The 18,220-nt window shown below is 57.0% G+C and overlaps 1 protein-coding gene across 9 annotated transcripts in view; it reads right to left on the reverse strand.

Annotated features, from left to right (window-relative positions):
• Window positions 1-18,220, reverse strand: part of caska (calcium/calmodulin-dependent serine protein kinase a) — a 746,802-nt gene that overhangs the window by 305,683 nt on the left and 422,899 nt on the right. The window lies entirely within an intron of this gene.

The raw sequence follows: 18,220 nt of genomic DNA on the forward strand, positions 1-18,220 counted from the left end.
TCTCACACACGCACCTGCTCTCTCTCTCTCTCTCTCACACGCACCTGCTCTCTCTCTCTCACACGCACCTGCTCTCTCTCTCTCACACGCACCTGCTCTCTCTCTCTCACACGCACCTGCTCTCTCTCTCTCACACGCACCTGCTCTCTCTCTCTCACACGCACCTGCTCTCTCTCTCTCTCTCTCACACGCACCTGCTCTCTCTCTCTCTCTCTCACACGCACCTGCTCTCTCTCTCTCTCTCTCTCTCACACACGCACCTGCGCTCTCTCTCTCTCTCTCACACGCACCTGCTCTCTCTCTCTCACACGCACCTGCTCTCTCTCTCTCTCTCACACGCACCTGCTCTCTCTCTCTCTCTCACACCACCTGCTCTCTCTCACACCACCTGCTCTCTCTCTCTCACACACACGCACCGGCTCTCTCTCTCTCACACAGGCACCGGCTCTCTCTCTCTCCCTCACACAGGCACCTGCTTTCTCTCACTCTCACACACAGGCACCTGCTCTATCTCTCTCACACATGCGCTTGCTCTCTCGCTTTCACACAGGCACCTGCTCTCTCTCTCGCTTTCACACAGGCACCTGCTCTCTCTCTCTCTCTCACACAGGCACCTGCTCTCTCTCTCTCTCTCACACAGGCACCTGCTCTCTCTCTCTCTCTCACACAGGCACCTGCTCTCTCTCTCACACAGGCACCTGCTCTCTCTCTCACACACCTGCTCTCTCTCTCTCTCTCTCTCACACAGGCACCTGCTCTTTCTCTCTCACACACGCACCTGCTCTCTCTCTCACACACGCACCTGCTCTCTCTCTCACACACGCACCTGCTCTCTCTCTCACACACGCACCTGCTCTCTCTCTCACACACGCACCTGCTCTCTCTCTCACACACGCACCTGCTCTCTCTCTCACACACGCACCTGCTCTCTCTCTCACACACGCACCTGCTCTCTCTCTCACACACGCACCTGCTCTCTCTCTCACACACGCACCTGCTCTCTCTCTCACACACGCACCTGCTCTCTCTCTCTCTCACACACGCACCTGCTCTCTCTCTCTCTCACACACGCACCTGCTCTCTCTCTCTCTCACACACGCACCTGCTCTCACTCTCACACACGCACCTGCTCTCTCTCTCTCTCTCACACACACACCTGCTCTCTCTCTCTCTCTCACACACACACACCTGCTCTCTCTCTCTCTCTCACACACACACACCTGCTCTCTCTCTCTCTCTCACACACACACACCTGCTCTCTCTCTCTCTCTCTCACACACACACACCTGCTCTCTCTCTCTCTCTCACACACACACACACCTGCTCTCTCTCTCTCTCTCACACACACACACCTGCTCTCTCTCTCTCTCACACACACACCTGCTCTCTCTCTCTCTCTCACACACACACACCTGCTCTCTCTCTCTCTCTCACACACACACCTGCTCTCTCTCTCTCTCTCACACACACACCTGCTCTCTCTCTCTCTCACACACACACACCTGCTCTCTCTCTCTCTCACACACCTGCTCTCTCTCTCTCTCACACACACACACCTGCTCTCTCTCTCTCTCTCACACACACACCTGCTCTCTCTCTCTCACACACACGCACCTGCTCTCTCTCTCACACACGCACCTGCTCTCTCTCTCACACACGCACCTGCTCTCTCTCTCACACACGCACCTGCTCTCTCTCTCTCTCACACACGCACCTGCTCTCTCTCTCACACACGCACCTGCTCTCTCTCTCTCTCTCACACACACACCTGCTCTCTCTCTCTCTCTCACACACACACCTGCTCTCTCTCTCTCTCTCACACACACACCTGCTCTCTCTCTCTCTCTCACACACACCTGCTCTCTCTCTCTCTCTCACACACACACCTGCTCTCTCTCTCTCTCTCTCTCACACACACCTGCTCTCTCTCTCTCTCTCACACACACACACCTGCTCTCTCTCTCTCTCTCACACACACACACCTGCTCTCTCTCTCTCTCACACACACACCTGCTCTCTCTCTCTCTCTCACACACACACCTGCTCTCTCTCTCTCTCTCACACACACACCTGCTCTCTCTCTCTCTCTCACACACACACACCTGCTCTCTCTCTCTCTCACACACACACACCTGCTCTCTCTCTCTCACACACACACCTGCTCTCTCTCTCTCTCACACACACACCTGCTCTCTCTCTCACACACACACCTGCTCTCTCTCTCGCTCTCACACACACACCTGCTCTCTCTCTCTCTCACACACACACCTGCTCTCTCTCTCTCTCACACACACACCTGCTCTCTCTCTCTCTCACACACACACCTGCTCTCTCTCTCTCTCACACACACACCTGCTCTCTCTCTCTCTCACACACACACCTGCTCTCTCTCTCTCTCACACACACACCTGCTCTCTCTCTCTCTCACACACACACCTGCTCTCTCTCTCTCTCTCTCACACACACACCTGCTCTCTCTCTATCTCACACACGCACCTTCTCTCTCTCACACGCACCTGCTCTCTCTCTCTCTCACACGCACCTGCTCTCTCTCTCACTCACACGCACCGACTCCCTCTCTCTCACACAGGCACCTGCTCTCACTCTCTCACACACGCACCTGCTCACACTTTCTCACACACGCACCTGCTCTCTCTCTCTCTCTCTCACACGCACCTGCTCTCTCTCTCTCACACGCACCTGCTCTCTCTCTCTCACACGCACCTGCTCTCTCTCTCTCTCTCACACACGCACCTGCTCTCTCTCTCACACACGCACCTGCTCTCTCTCTCACACACGCACCTGCTCTCTCTCTCACACACGCACCTGCTCTCTCTCTCACACACGCACCTGCTCTCTCTCTCACACACGCACCTGCTCTCTCTCTCACACACGCACCTGCTCTCTCTCTCACACACGCACCTGCTCTCTCTCTCACACACGCACCTGCTCTCTCTCTCACACACGCACCTGCTCTCTCTCTCACACACGCACCTGCTCTCTCTCTCACACACGCACCTGCTCTCTCTCTCACACACGCACCTGCTCTCTCTCTCACACACGCACCTGCTCTCTCTCTCACACACGCACCTGCTCTCTCTCTCACACACGCACCTGCTCTCTCTCTCACACACGCACCTGCTCTCTCTCTCACACACGCACCTGCTCTCTCTCTCTCTCACACACGCACCTGCTCTCACTCTCACACACGCACCTGCTCTCTCTCTCTCTCTCACACACACACCTGCTCTCTCTCTCTCTCTCACACACACACCTGCTCTCTCTCTCTCTCTCACACACACACCTGCTCTCTCTCTCTCTCTCACACACACACACCTGCTCTCTCTCTCTCTCTCTCACACACACACCTGCTCTCTCTCTCTCTCTCACACACACACCTGCTCTCTCTCTCTCTCTCACACACACACCTGCTCTCTCTCTCTCTCACACACACACCTGCTCTCTCTCTCTCTCACACACACACCTGCTCTCTCTCTCTCACACACACACCTGCTCTCTCTCTCTCTCACACACACACCTGCTCTCTCTCTCTCTCACACACACACCTGCTCTCTCTCTCTCTCTCTCTCTCACACACACACCTGCTCTCTCTCTCTCTCTCTCTCTCACACACACACCTGCTCTCTCTCTATCTCACACACGCACCTACTCCCTCACACACACACGCACCTTCTCTCTCTCACACGCACCTGCTCTCTCTCTCACTCACACGCACCGACTCCCTCTCTCTCACACGCACCTGCTCTCACTCTCTCACACAGGCACCTGCTCTCACTCTCTCACACAGGCACCTGCTCTCACTCTCTCACACAGGCACCTGCTCTCACTCTCTCACACAGGCACCTGCTCTCACTCTCTCACACAGGCACCTGCTCTCACTCTCTCACACACGCACCTGCTCACACTTTCTCACACACGCACCTGCTCTCTCTCTCTCTCTCTCACACGCACCTGCTCTCTCTCTCTCACACGCACCTGCTCTCTCTCTCTCACACGCACCTGCTCTCTCTCTCTCTCTCTCACACGCACCTGCTCTCTCTCTCTCTCACACGCACCTGCTCTCTCTCTCTCTCTCTCTCTCTCACACGCACCTGCGCTCTCTCTCTCTCTCTCACACGCACCTGCTCTCTCTCTCTCACACGCACCTGCTCTCTCTCTCTCTCTCACACGCACCTGCTCTCTCTCTCTCTCTCACACCACCTGCTCTCTCTCACACCACCTGCTCTCTCTCTCTCACACACACGCACCGGCTCTCTCTCTCTCACACAGGCACCGGCTCTCTCTCTCTCCCTCACACAGGCACCTGCTTTCTCTCACTCTCACACACAGGCACCTGCTCTATCTCTCTCACACAGGCACCTGCTCTCTCTCTCTCTCTCACACAGGCACCTGCTCTCTCTCTCTCTCTCACACAGGCACCTGCTCTCTCTCTCTCTCTCTCACACAGGCACCTGCTCTCTCTCTCTCTCTCACACAGGCACCTGCTCTCTCTCTCTCTCTCACACAGGCACCTGCTCTCTCTCTCTCTCTCACACACGCACCTGCTCTCTCTCTCACACACGCACCTGCTCTCTCTCTCACACACGCACCTGCTCTCTCTCTCACACACGCACCTGCTCTCTCTCTCACACACGCACCTGCTCTCTCTCTCTCTCACGCACCTGCTCTCTCTCTCACACACGCACCTGCTCTCTCTCTCTCTCACACACGCACCTGCTCTCACTCTCACACACGCACCTGCTCTCTCTCTCTCTCTCACACACACACCTGCTCTCTCTCTCTCTCTCACACACACACCTGCTCTCTCTCTCTCTCTCTCACACACACACACCTGCTCTCTCTCTCTCTCTCACACACACACACCTGCTCTCTCTCTCTCTCTCACACACACACCTGCTCTCTCTCTCTCTCTCACACACACACCTGCTCTCTCTCTCTCTCTCACACACACACCTGCTCTCTCTCTCTCTCTCACACACACACCTGCTCTCTCTCTCTCTCTCACACACACACACCTGCTCTCTCTCTCTCTCACACACACACACCTGCTCTCTCTCTCTCTCTCACACACACACCTGCTCTCTCTCTCTCTCACACACACACCTGCTCTCTCTCTCTCTCTCACACAGGCACCTGCTCTCTCTCTCACACACCTGCTCTCTCTCTCTCTCTCTCTCACACAGGCACCTGCTCTTTCTCTCTCACACACGCACCTGCTCTCTCTCTCACACACGCACCTGCTCTCTCTCTCACACACGCACCTGCTCTCTCTCTCACACACGCACCTGCTCTCTCTCTCACACACGCACCTGCTCTCTCTCTCACACACGCACCTGCTCTCTCTCTCTCACACACGCACCTGCTCTCTCTCTCACACACGCACCTGCTCTCTCTCTCTCTCACACACGCACCTGCTCTCTCTCTCTCTCTCACACACACACCTGCTCTCTCTCTCTCTCTCACACACACACCTGCTCTCTCTCTCTCTCTCTCACACACGCACCTGCTCTCTCTTTCTCTCTCACACACACACCTGCTCTCTCTCTCTCTCTCACACACACACCTGCTCTCTCTCTCTCTCTCTCACACACACACACCTGCTCTCTCTCTCTCTCTCACACACACACACCTGCTCTCTCTCTCTCTCACACACACACCTGCTCTCTCTCTCTCTCTCACACACACACCTGCTCTCTCTCTCTCTCTCACACACACACCTGCTCTCTCTCTCTCTCTCACACACACACCTGCTCTCTCTCTCTCTCACACACACACCTGCTCTCTCTCTCTCTCACACACACACACCTGCTCTCTCTCTCTCACACACACACACCTGCTCTCTCTCTCTCTCACACACACACACCTGCTCTCTCTCTCTCTCACACACACACACCTGCTCTCTCTCTCTCTCACACACACACCTGCTCTCTCTCTCTCTCACACACACACCTGCTCTCTCTCTCTCACACACACACACCTGCTCTCTCTCTCACACACGCACCTGCTCTCTCTCTCACACACGCACCTGCTCTCTCTCTCTCTCACACACGCACCTGCTCTCTCTCTCTCTCTCACACACACACCTGCTCTCTCTCTCTCTCTCACACACACACCTGCTCTCTCTCTCTCTCTCTCACACACACACACCTGCTCTCTCTCTCTCTCTCACACACACACCTGCTCTCTCTCTCTCTCACACACACACCTGCTCTCTCTCTCTCTCTCACACACACACCTGCTCTCTCTCTCTCTCTCACACACACACACCTGCTCTCTCTCTCTCTCTCACACACACACACCTGCTCTCTCTCTCTCTCTCACACACACACCTGCTCTCTCTCTCTCTCTCACACACACACCTGCTCTCTCTCTCTCTCTCACACACACACCTGCTCTCTCTCTCTCTCTCACACACACACCTGCTCTCTCTCTCTCTCACACACACACACCTGCTCTCTCTCTCTCTCACACACCTGCTCTCTCTCTCTCTCACACACACACCTGCTCTCTCTCTCTCTCTCACACACACACCTGCTCTCTCTCTCTCTCTCACACACACACCTGCTCTCTCTCTCTCTCTCACACACACACCTGCTCTCTCTCTCTCTCTCACACACACACCTGCTCTCTCTCTCTCTCACACACACACCTGCTCTCTCTCTCTCTCACACACACACCTGCTCTCTCTCTCTCTCTCACACACACACCTGCTCTCTCTCTCTCTCACACACACACCTGCTCTCTCTCTCTCTCACACACACACCTGCTCTCTCTCTCTCTCACACACACACCTGCTCTCTCTCTCTCTCACACACACACCTGCTCTCTCTCTCTCTCACACACACACCTGCTCTCTCTCTCTCTCACACACAGGCACCTGCTCTATCTCTCTCACACATGCGCTTGCTCTCTCGCTTTCACACAGGCACCTGCTCTCTCTCTCTCTCTCTCACACAGGCACCTGCTCTCTCTCTCTCTCTCACACAGGCACCTGCTCTCTCTCTCTCTCTCACACAGGCACCTGCTCTCTCTCTCACACACCTGCTCTCTCTCTCTCTCTCTCTCACACAGGCACCTGCTCTTTCTCTCTCACACAGGCACCTGCTCTTTCTCTCTCACACACGCACCTGCTCTCTCTCTCACACACGCACCTGCTCTCTCTCTCACACACGCACCTGCTCTCTCTCTCACACACGCACCTGCTCTCTCTCTCACACACGCACCTGCTCTCTCTCTCTCACACACGCACCTGCTCTCTCTCTCTCTCACGCACCTGCTCTCTCTCTCTCACACGCACCTGCTCTCTCTCTCTCACACGCACCTGCTCTCTCTCTCTCACACGCACCTGCTCTCTCTCTCTCACACGCACCTGCTCTCTCTCTCTCACACGCACCTGCTCTCTCTCTCTCACACGCACCTGCTCTTTCTCTCTCACACGCACCTGCTCTCTCTCTCTCACACGCACCTGCTCTCTCTCTCTCACACGCACCTGCTCTCTCTCTCTCACACGCACCTGCTCTCTCTCTCTCACACGCACCTGCTCTCTCTCTCTCACACACGCACCTGCTCTCTCTCTCTCACACACGCACCTGCTCTCCCTCTCACACACACGCACCTGCTCTCTCTCTCTCACACGCACCTGCTCTCTCTCTCTCACACGCACCTGCTCTCTCTCTCTCTCTCTCTCTCTCTCTCACACGCACGTGCTCTCTCTCTCTCACACAAGCTTCTGCTCTCTCTCTCTCACACACGCACCTGCTTACTCTCTCAAACATGCACCGGCTCTCTCTTCTCACACAAGCGCCTGCTCCCTCTCTCTCACACAAGCGCCTGCTCCCTCTCTCACACACACGCACCTGCTCTCTCTCTCACACACGCACCTGCTCTCTCTCTCTCACACACACGCACCTGCTCTCTCTCTCTCTCACACACACGCACCTGCTCTCTCTCTCTCTCACACACACGCACCTGCTCTCTCTCTCACACACACGCACCTGCTCTCTCTCTCACACACACGCACCTGCTCTCTCTCTCTCACACACACGCACCTGCTCTCTCTCTCTCACACGCGCACCTGCTCTCTCTCTCTTACACACACGCACCTGCTCTCTCTCTCTTACACACACGCACCTGCTCTCTCTCTCTCCCTCACACGCGCGCCTGCTCTCTCTCTCTCACACACGCGCGCCTGCTCTCTCTCTCTCTCTCACACGCGCGCCTGCTCTCTCTCTCTCTCTCACACGCGCGCCTGCTCTCTCTCTCTCTCTCACACGCGCGCCTGCTCTCTCTCTCTCTCTCACACGCGCGCCTGCTCTCTCTCTCTCTCTCACACGCGCGCCTGCTCTCTCTCTCTCTCTCACACGCGCGCCTGCTCTCTCTCTCTCTCTCACACGCGCGCCTGCTCTCTCTCTCTCTCTCACACGCGCGCCTGCTCTCTCTCTCTCTCTCTCACACGCGCGCCTGCTCTCTCTCTCTCTCTCACACGCGCGCCTGCTCTCTCTCTCTCTCTCACACGCGCGCCTGCTCTCTCTCTCTCTCTCACACGCGCGCCTGCTCTCTCTCTCTCTCTCACACGCGCGCCTGCTCTCTCTCTCTCTCTCACACGCGCGCCTGCTCTCTCTCTCTCTCTCACACGCGCGCCTGCTCTCTCTCTCTCTCTCACACGCGCGCCTGCTCTCTCTCTCTCTCTCACACGCGCGCCTGCTCTCTCTCTCTCTCTCTCACACGCGCACCTGCTCTCTCTCTCTCTCTCACACGCGCACCTGCTCTCTCTCTCTCTCTCACACGCGCACCTGCTCTCTCTCTCTCACACGCGCACCTGCTCTCTCTCTCTCTCTCTCACACGCGCACCTGCTCTCTCTCTCACACACGCACCTGCTCTCTCTCTCACACACGCGCGCACCTGCTCTCTCTCTCACACACGCACCTGCTGTCTCTCTCACACACGCACCTGCTCTCTCTCTCACACACGCACCTGCTCTCTCTCTCACACACGCACCTGCTCTCTCTCTCACACACGCACCTGCTCTCTCTCTCTCTCACACACTCACCTGCTCCCCATCTCACACACACTCACCTGCTCCCCATCTCACACACGCACCGGCTCCGTCTCTCACACACAGGCACCTGATCTCTCTCACTCTCACATACGCGCCTGCTCTCTCTCTCATACACGCACCCGCTGTCTCTTTCTCTCTCTCTCTCATACACGCACCCGCTGTCTCTTTCTCTCTCTCTCTCATACACACACCCGCTCCCTCTCTCGCTCACACGCACCCGCTCTCTTTCTCTCACATACACGCACCTGCTCTCTCTCACATACACGCACCTGCTCTCTCTCTCACACACACGCACCTGCTCTCTCTCTCACACACACGCACCTGCCCTCTCTCTCACACACACGCACCCGCTCTCTCTCTCACACACACGCACCCGCTCTCTCTCTCACACACGCACCCGCTCTCTCTCTCTCTCACACACACGCACCCGCTCTCTCTCTCTCTCACACACACGCACCCGCTCTCTCTCTCTCTCTCACACACACGCACCCGCTCTCTCTCTCACACACACGCACCCGCTCTCTCTCTCACACACACGCACCCGCTCTCTCTCTCACACACACGCACCCGCTCTCTCTCTCACACACACGCACCCGCTCTCTCTCTCACACACACGCACCCGCTCTCTCTCTCACACACACGCACCCGCTCTCTCTCTCACACACACGCACCCGCTCTCTCTCTCACACACACGCACCCGCTCTCTCTCACACACGCACCCGCTCTCTCTCTCTCTCACACACACGCACCCGCTCTCTCTCTCTCTCACACACGCACCCGCTCTCTCTCTCTCTCTCTCACACACGCACCCGCTCTCTCTCTCTCTCACACACACGCACCCGCTCTCTCTCACACACGCACCCGCTCTCTCTCTCACACACACGCACCCGCTCTCTCTCTCTCTCACACACACGAACCCGCTCTCTCTCTCTCTCTCACACGCACCCGCTCTCTCTCTCTCTCTCTCACACACGCACCCGCTCTCTCTCTCTCTCACACACACGCACCCGCTCTCTCTCACACACGCACCCGCTCTCTCTCTCTCTCACACACACGCACCCGCTCTCTCTCTCTCTCTCACACGCACCCGCTCTCTCTCTCTCTCTCACACACGCACCCGCTCTCTCTCTCTCTCACACACACGCACCCGCTCTCTCTCTCTCTCTCTCTCACACACGCACCCGCTCTCTCTCTCTCTCTCTCTCACACACGCACCCGCTCTCTCTCTCTCTCTCTCTCACACACGCACCCGCTCTCTCTCTCTCTCTCTCACACACGCACCCGCTCTCTCTCTCTCTCACACACGCACCCGCTCTCTCTCTCTCTCACACACACGCACCCGCTCTCTCTCTCTCTCTCTCACACACGCACCCGCTCTCTCTCTCTCTCACACGCACCCGCTCTCTCTCACACACGCACCCGCTCTCTCTCTCACACACACGCACCCGCTCTCTCTCTCTCTCACACACACGAACCCGCTCTCTCTCTCTCTCTCACACGCACCCGCTCTCTCTCTCTCTCTCTCACACACGCACCCGCTCTCTCTCTCTCTCACACACACGCACCCGCTCTCTCTCACACACGCACCCGCTCTCTCTCTCTCTCACACACACGCACCCGCTCTCTCTCTCTCTCTCACACGCACCCGCTCTCTCTCTCTCTCTCACACACGCACCCGCTCTCTCTCTCTCTCACACACACGCACCCGCTCTCTCTCTCTCTCTCTCTCACACACGCACCCGCTCTCTCTCTCTCTCTCTCTCACACACGCACCCGCTCTCTCTCTCACACACGCACCCGCTCTCTCTCTCTCTCTCTCATACACGCACCCGCTCTCTCTCTCTCATACACGCACCCGCTGTCTCTTTCTCTCTCTCTCTCATACACGCACCCGCTCTCTTTCTCTCTCTCATACACGCACCTGCTCTCTCTCTCTCACACACACGCACCCGCTCTCTCTCTCTCTGATACACGCACCCGCTGTCTCTTTCTCTCTCTCTCACATACACGCACCCGCTCACTCTCTCTCTCTCACACACACGCGCCCGCTCTCTCTCTCTCGCACACACGCGCCCGCTCTCTCTCTCGCACACACGCGCCCGCTCTCTCTCTCGCACACACGCGCCCGCTCTCTCTCTCGCACACACGCGCCCGCTCTCTCTCTCGCACACACGCGCCCGCTCTCTCTCTCGCACACACGCGCCCGCTCTCTCTCTCGCACACACGCGCCCGCTCTCTCTCTCGCACACACGCGCCCGCTCTCTCTCTCGCACACACGCGCCCGCTCTCTCTCTCGCACACACGCGCCCGCTCTCTCTCTCTCACACACGCGCCCGCTCTCTCTCTCTCACACACGCGCCTGCTCTCTCTCTCTCACACACGCGCCTGCTCTCTCTCTCTCACACACTCGCCTGCTCTCTCTCTCTCTCACACACACGCGCCTGCTCTCTCTCTCTCTCACACACGCGCCTGCTCTCTCTCACACACGCGCCTGCTCTCTCTCTCTCACACACGCGCCTGCTCTCTCTCTCTCACACACGCGCCTGCTCTCTCTCTCTCACACACACGCACCCGCTCTCTCTCTCTCACACACACGCACCCGCTCTCTCTCTCTCACACACACGCACCCGCTCTCTCTCTCATACACGCACCCGCTCTCTCTTTCTCTCTCTCTCTCTCATACACACACCCGCTCCCTCTCTCGCTCACACGCACCCGCTCTCTTTCTCTCTCTCACATACACGCACCTGCTCTCTCTCTCTCTCACATACATGCACCTGCTCTCTCTCTCTCTCACATACACGCACCTGCTCTCTCTCTCTCTCACACACACGCACCTGCTCTCTCTCTCTCACACACGCACCTGCTCTCTCTCTCTCACACACACGCAACTGCTCTCTCTCTCTCACACACATACACGCACCTGCTCTCTCTCTCTCTCACACATACACGCACCTGCTCTCTCTCTCTCACACACACGCACCTGCTCTCTCTCTCTCTCTCACATACACGCACCTGCTCTATCTCTCCCCCTCACACATACACACACTCGCGCACTCTCTCTCATACACGCACCTGCTCTCTCTCTCTCTCACACACGCACCCGCTGTCTCTCTCTCTCTCACACACGCACCCGCTCGCTCTCGCTCATACACGCAACCGCTCGCTCGCTCTCGCTCATACACGCAACCGCTCGCTCTCGCTCATACACGCAACCGCTCGCTCGCTCACGCTCATACACGCAACCGCTCGCTCGCTCTCGCTCATACACGCAACCGCTCACTCGCTCTCGCTCATACACGCAACCGCTCGCTCTCGCTCATACACGCAACCGCTTGCTCGCTCTCTCTCTCACATACACGCACCTGCTCCCTCTCTCTCCCTCTCACACACACACACTCGCGCTCTCTCTCTCACACACGCACCCGCTGTCTCTCTCTCTCACACACGCACCCGCTCGCTCTCTCTCTCTCACACACGCGCCCGCTGTCTCTCTCTCTCACACACGCGCCCGCTCGCTCTCTCTCTCTCACACACACGCACCCGCGCTCTCTCTCTCTCTCTCTCACACACACGCACCCGCGCTCTCTCTCACACACGCACCCGCTCTCTCTCTCTCTCTCACACACACACCTGCTCTCTCTCTCTCTCTCTCTCACACACACACACCTGCTCTCTCTCTCTCTCTCACACACACACACCTGCTCTCTCTCTCTCTCACACACACACCTGCTCTCTCTCTCTCTCTCACACACACACACCTGCTCTCTCTCTCTCTCACACACACACACCTGCTCTCTCTCTCTCTCACTCTCTCTCTCTCTCTCACACACACACACCTGCTCTCTCTCTCTCTCACACACACACACCTGCTCTCTCTCTCTCTCACACACACACACCTGCTCTCTCTCTCTCTCACACACACACACCTGCTCTCTCTCTCTCTCACACACACACCTGCTCTCTCTCTCTCTCACACACACACCTGCTCTCTCTCTCTCACACACACACCTGCTCTCTCTCTCACACACGCACCTGCTCTCTCTCTCACACACGCACCTGCTCTCTCTCTCACACACGCACCTGCTCTCTCTCTCTCTCACACACGCACCTGCTCTCTCTCTCACACACGCACCTGCTCTCTCTCTCTCTCTCACACACACACCTGCTCTCTCTCTCTCTCTCTCACACACACCTGCTCTCTCTCTCTCTCTCACACACACACCTGCTCTCTCTCTCTCTCTCTCACACACACCTGCTCTCTCTCTCTCTCTCTCTCACACACACCTGCTCTCTCTCTCTCTCTCACACACACACACCTGCTCTCTCTCTCTCTCTCACACACACACACCTGCTCTCTCTCTCTCTCTCACACACACACCTGCTCTCTCTCTCTCTCTCACACACACACCTGCTCTCTCTCTCTCTCTCACACACACACCTGCTCTCTCTCTCTCTCTCACACACACACCTGCTCTCTCTCTCTCTCTCACACACACACACCTGCTCTCTCTCTCTCTCACACACACACACCTGCTCTCTCTCTCTCTCACACACACACCTGCTCTCTCTCTCTCTCTCACACACACACCTGCTCTCTCTCTCTCTCTCACACACACACCTGCTCTCTCTCTCTCTCTCACACACACACCTGCTCTCTCTCTCTCTCTCACACACACACCTGCTCTCTCTCTCTCTCACACACACACCTGCTCTCTCTCTCTCTCACACACACACCTGCTCTCTCTCTCTCTCACACACACACCTGCTCTCTCTCTCTCTCTCTCACACACACACCTGCTCTCTCTCTCTCACACACACACCTGCTCTCTCTCTCTCACACACACACCTGCTCTCTCTCTATCTCACACACGCACCTACTCCCTCACACACACACGCACCTTCTCTCTCTCACACGCACCTGCTCTCTCTCTCACTCACACGCACCGACTCCCTCTCTCTCACACGCACCTGCTCTCACTCTCTCACACAGGCACCTGCTCTCACTCTCTCACACAGGCACCTGCTCTCACTCTCTCACACAGGCACCTGCTCTCACTCTCTCACACAGGCACCTGCTCTCACTCTCTCACACAGGCACCTGCTCTCACTCTCTCACACGCACCTGCTCACACTTTCTCACACACGCACCTGCTCTCTCTCTCTCACACGCACCTGCTCTCTCTCTCTCACACGCACCTGCTCTCTCTCTCTCTCTCTCACACGCACCTGCTCTCTCTCTCACACACGCACCTGCTCTCTCTCTCACACACGCACCTGCTCTCTCTCTCACACACGCACCTGCTCTCTCTCTCACACACGCACCTGCTCTCTCTCTCACACACGCACCTGCTCTCTCTCTCACACACGCACCTGCTCTCTCTCTCTCACACACACGCACCTGCTCTCACTCTCACACACGCACCTGCTCTCTCTCTCTCTCTCACACACACACCTGCTCTCTCTCTCACACACGCACCTGCTCTCTCTCTCACACACGCACCTGCTCTCTCTCTCACACACGCACCTGCTCTCTCTCTCACACACGCACCTGCTCTCTCTCTCACACACGCACCTGCTCTCTCTCTCACACACGCACCTGCTCTCTCTCTCTCTCACACACGCACCTGCTCTCTCTCTCACACACGCACCTGCTCTCTCTCTCACACACGCACCTGCTCTCACTCTCACACACGCACCTGCTCTCTCTCTCTCTCTCACACACACACCTGCTCTCTCTCTCTCTCTCACACACACACCTGCTCTCTCTCTCTCTCTCACACACACACACCTGCTCTCTCTCTCTCTCACACACACACACCTGCTCTCTCTCTCTCACACACACACCTGCTCTCTCTCTCTCTCTCACACACACACACCTGCTCTCTCTCTCTCTCTCACACACACACACCTGCTCTCTCTCTCTCTCTCACACACACACCTGCTCTCTCTCTCACACACACACACCTGCTCTCTCTCTCTCACACACACACCTGCTCTCTCTCTCTCTCTCACACACACACACCTGCTCTCTCTCTCTCTCACACACACACACCTGCTCTCTCTCTCTCACACACACACCTGCTCTCTCTCTCTCTCTCACACACACACACCTGCTCTCTCTCTCTCTCTCACACACACACACCTGCTCTCTCTCTCTCTCTCACACACACACACCTGCTCTCTCTCTCTCACTCACACGCACCGACTCCCTCTCTCTCACACGCACCTGCTCTCACTCTCTCACACAGGCACCTGCTCTCACTCTCTCACACAGGCACCTGCTCTCACTCTCTCACACAGGCACCTGCTCTCACTCTCTCACACAGGCACCTGCTCTCACTCTCTCACACAGGCACCTGCTCTCACTTTCTCACACAGGCACCTGCTCTCACTCTCTCACACACGCACCTGCTCACACTTTCTCACACACGCACCTGCTCTCTCTCTCTCTCTCTCACACGCACCTGCTCTCTCTCTCTCACACGCACCTGCTCTCTCTCTCTCACACGCACCTGCTCTCTCTCTCTCTCTCTCACACGCACCTGCTCTCTCTCTCTCTCACACGCACCTGCTCTCTCTCTCTCTCTCTCTCTCTCTCACACGCACCTGCGCTCTCTCTCTCTCTCTCACACGCACCTGCTCTCTCTCTCTCACACGCACCTGCTCTCTCTCTCTCTCTCTCTCACACGCACCTGCTCTCTCTCTCTCTCTCACACCACCTGCTCTCTCTCACACGCACCTGCTCTCTCTCTCTCACACGCACCTGCTCTCTCTCTCTCACACGCACCTGCTCTCTCTCTCTCTCTCTCACACGCACCTGCTCTCTCTCTCTCTCACACGCACCTGCTCTCTCTCTCTCTCTCTCTCTCTCTCACACGCACCTGCGCTCTCTCTCTCTCTCTCACACGCACCTGCTCTCTCTCTCTCACACGCACCTGCTCTCTCTCTCTCTCTCTCTCACACGCACCTGCTCTCTCTCTCTCTCTCACACCACCTGCTCTCTCTCACACCACCTGCTCTCTCTCTCTCACACACACGCACCGGCTCTCTCTCTCTCACACAGGCACCGGCTCTCTCTCTCTCTCCCTCACACAGGCACCTGCTTTCTCTCACTCTCACACACAGGCACCTGCTCTATCTCTCTCACACAGGCACCTGCTCTCTCTCTCTCTCTCACACAGGCACCTGCTCTCTCTCTCTCTCTCACACAGGCACCTGCTCTCTCTCTCTCACACGCACCTGCTCTCTCTCTCTCACACGCACCTGCTCTCTCTCTCTCTCTCTCACACGCACCTGCTCTCTCTCTCTCTCTCTCACACGCACCTGCTCTCTCTCTCACACACGCACCTGCTCTCTCTCTCACACACGCACCTGCTCTCTCTCTCACACACGCACCTGCTCTCTCTCTCACACACGCACCTGCTCTCTCTCTCACACACGCACCTGCTCTCTCTCTCACACACGCACCTGCTCTCTCTCTCACACACGCACCTGCTCTCTCTCTCACACACGCACCTGCTCTCTCTCTCACACACGCACCTGCTCTCTCTCTCACACACGCACCTGCTCTCTCTCTCACACACGCACCTGCTCTCTCTCTCACACACGCACCTGCTCTCTCTCTCACACACGCACCTGCTCTCTCTCTCACACACGCACCTGCTCTCTCTCTCTCTCACACACGCACCTGCTCTCACTCTCACACACGCACCTGCTCTCTCTCTCTCTCTCACACACACACCTGCTCTCTCTCTCTCTCTCACACACACACCTGCTCTCTCTCTCTCTCTCACACACACACCTGCTCTCTCTCTCTCTCACACACACACCTGCTCTCTCTCTCTCTCTCACACACACACACCTGCTCTCTCTCTCTCTCACACACACACACCTGCTCTCTCTCTCTCTCACACACACACACCTGCGCTCTCTCTCTCTCTCTCACACGCACCTGCTCTCTCTCTCTCTCTCTCTCACACGCACCTGCTCTCTCTCTCTCTCTCACACCACCTGCTCTCTCTCACACCACCTGCTCTCTCTCTCTCACACACACGCACCGGCTCTCTCTCTCTCACACAGGCACCGGCTCTCTCTCTCTCCCTCACACAGGCACCTGCTTTCTCTCACTCTCACACACAGGCACCTGCTCTATCTCTCTCACACAGGCACCTGCTCTCTCTCTCTCTCTCACACAGGCACCTGCTCTCTCTCTCTCTCTCACACAGGCACCTGCTCTCTCTCTCTCTCTCACACAGGCACCTGCTCTCTCTCTCTCTCTCACACAGGCACCTGCTCTCTCTCTCACACACCTGCTCTCTCTCTCTCTCTCTCTCACACAGGCACCTGCTCTTTCTCTCTCACACACGCACCTGCTCTCTCTCTCACACACGCACCTGCTCTCTCTCTCACACACGCACCTGCTCTCTCTCTCACACACGCACCTGCTCTCTCTCTCACACACGCACCTGCTCTCTCTCTCACACACGCACCTGCTCTCTCTCTCACACACGCACCTGCTCTCTCTCTCACACACGCACCTGCTCTCTCTCTCTCTCACGCACCTGCTCTCTCTCTCACACACGCACCTGCTCTCTCTCTCTTACACACGCACCTGCTCTCACTCTCACACACGCACCTGCTCTCTATCTCTCTCTCACACACACACCTGCTCTCTCTCTCTATCTCACACACGCACCTACTCCCTCACACACACACGCACCTTCTCTCTCTCACACGCACCTGCTCTCTCTCTCACTCACACGCACCGACTCCCTCTCTCTCACACGCACCTGCTCTCACTCTCTCACACAGGCACCTGCTCTCACTCTCTCACACAGGCACCTGCTCTCACTCTCTCACACAGGCACCTGCTCTCACTCTCTCACACAGGCACCTGCTCTCACTCTCTCACACAGGCACCTGCTCTCACTCTCTCACACACGCACCTGCTCACACTTTCTCACACACGCACCTGCTCTCTCTCTCTCTCTCTCACACGCACCTGCTCTCTCTCTCTCACACGCACCTGCTCTCTCTCTCTCACACGCACCTGCTCTCTCTCTCTCACACGCACCTGCTCTCTCTCTCTCTCTCTCACACGCACCTGCTCTCTCTCTCTCTCACACGCACCTGCTCTC

The sequence above is a fragment of the Chiloscyllium punctatum genome, chromosome 15 (assembly GCF_047496795.1).
Source record: "Chiloscyllium punctatum isolate Juve2018m chromosome 15, sChiPun1.3, whole genome shotgun sequence".
Classification (NCBI taxonomy): domain Eukaryota; kingdom Metazoa; phylum Chordata; class Chondrichthyes; order Orectolobiformes; family Hemiscylliidae; genus Chiloscyllium; species Chiloscyllium punctatum.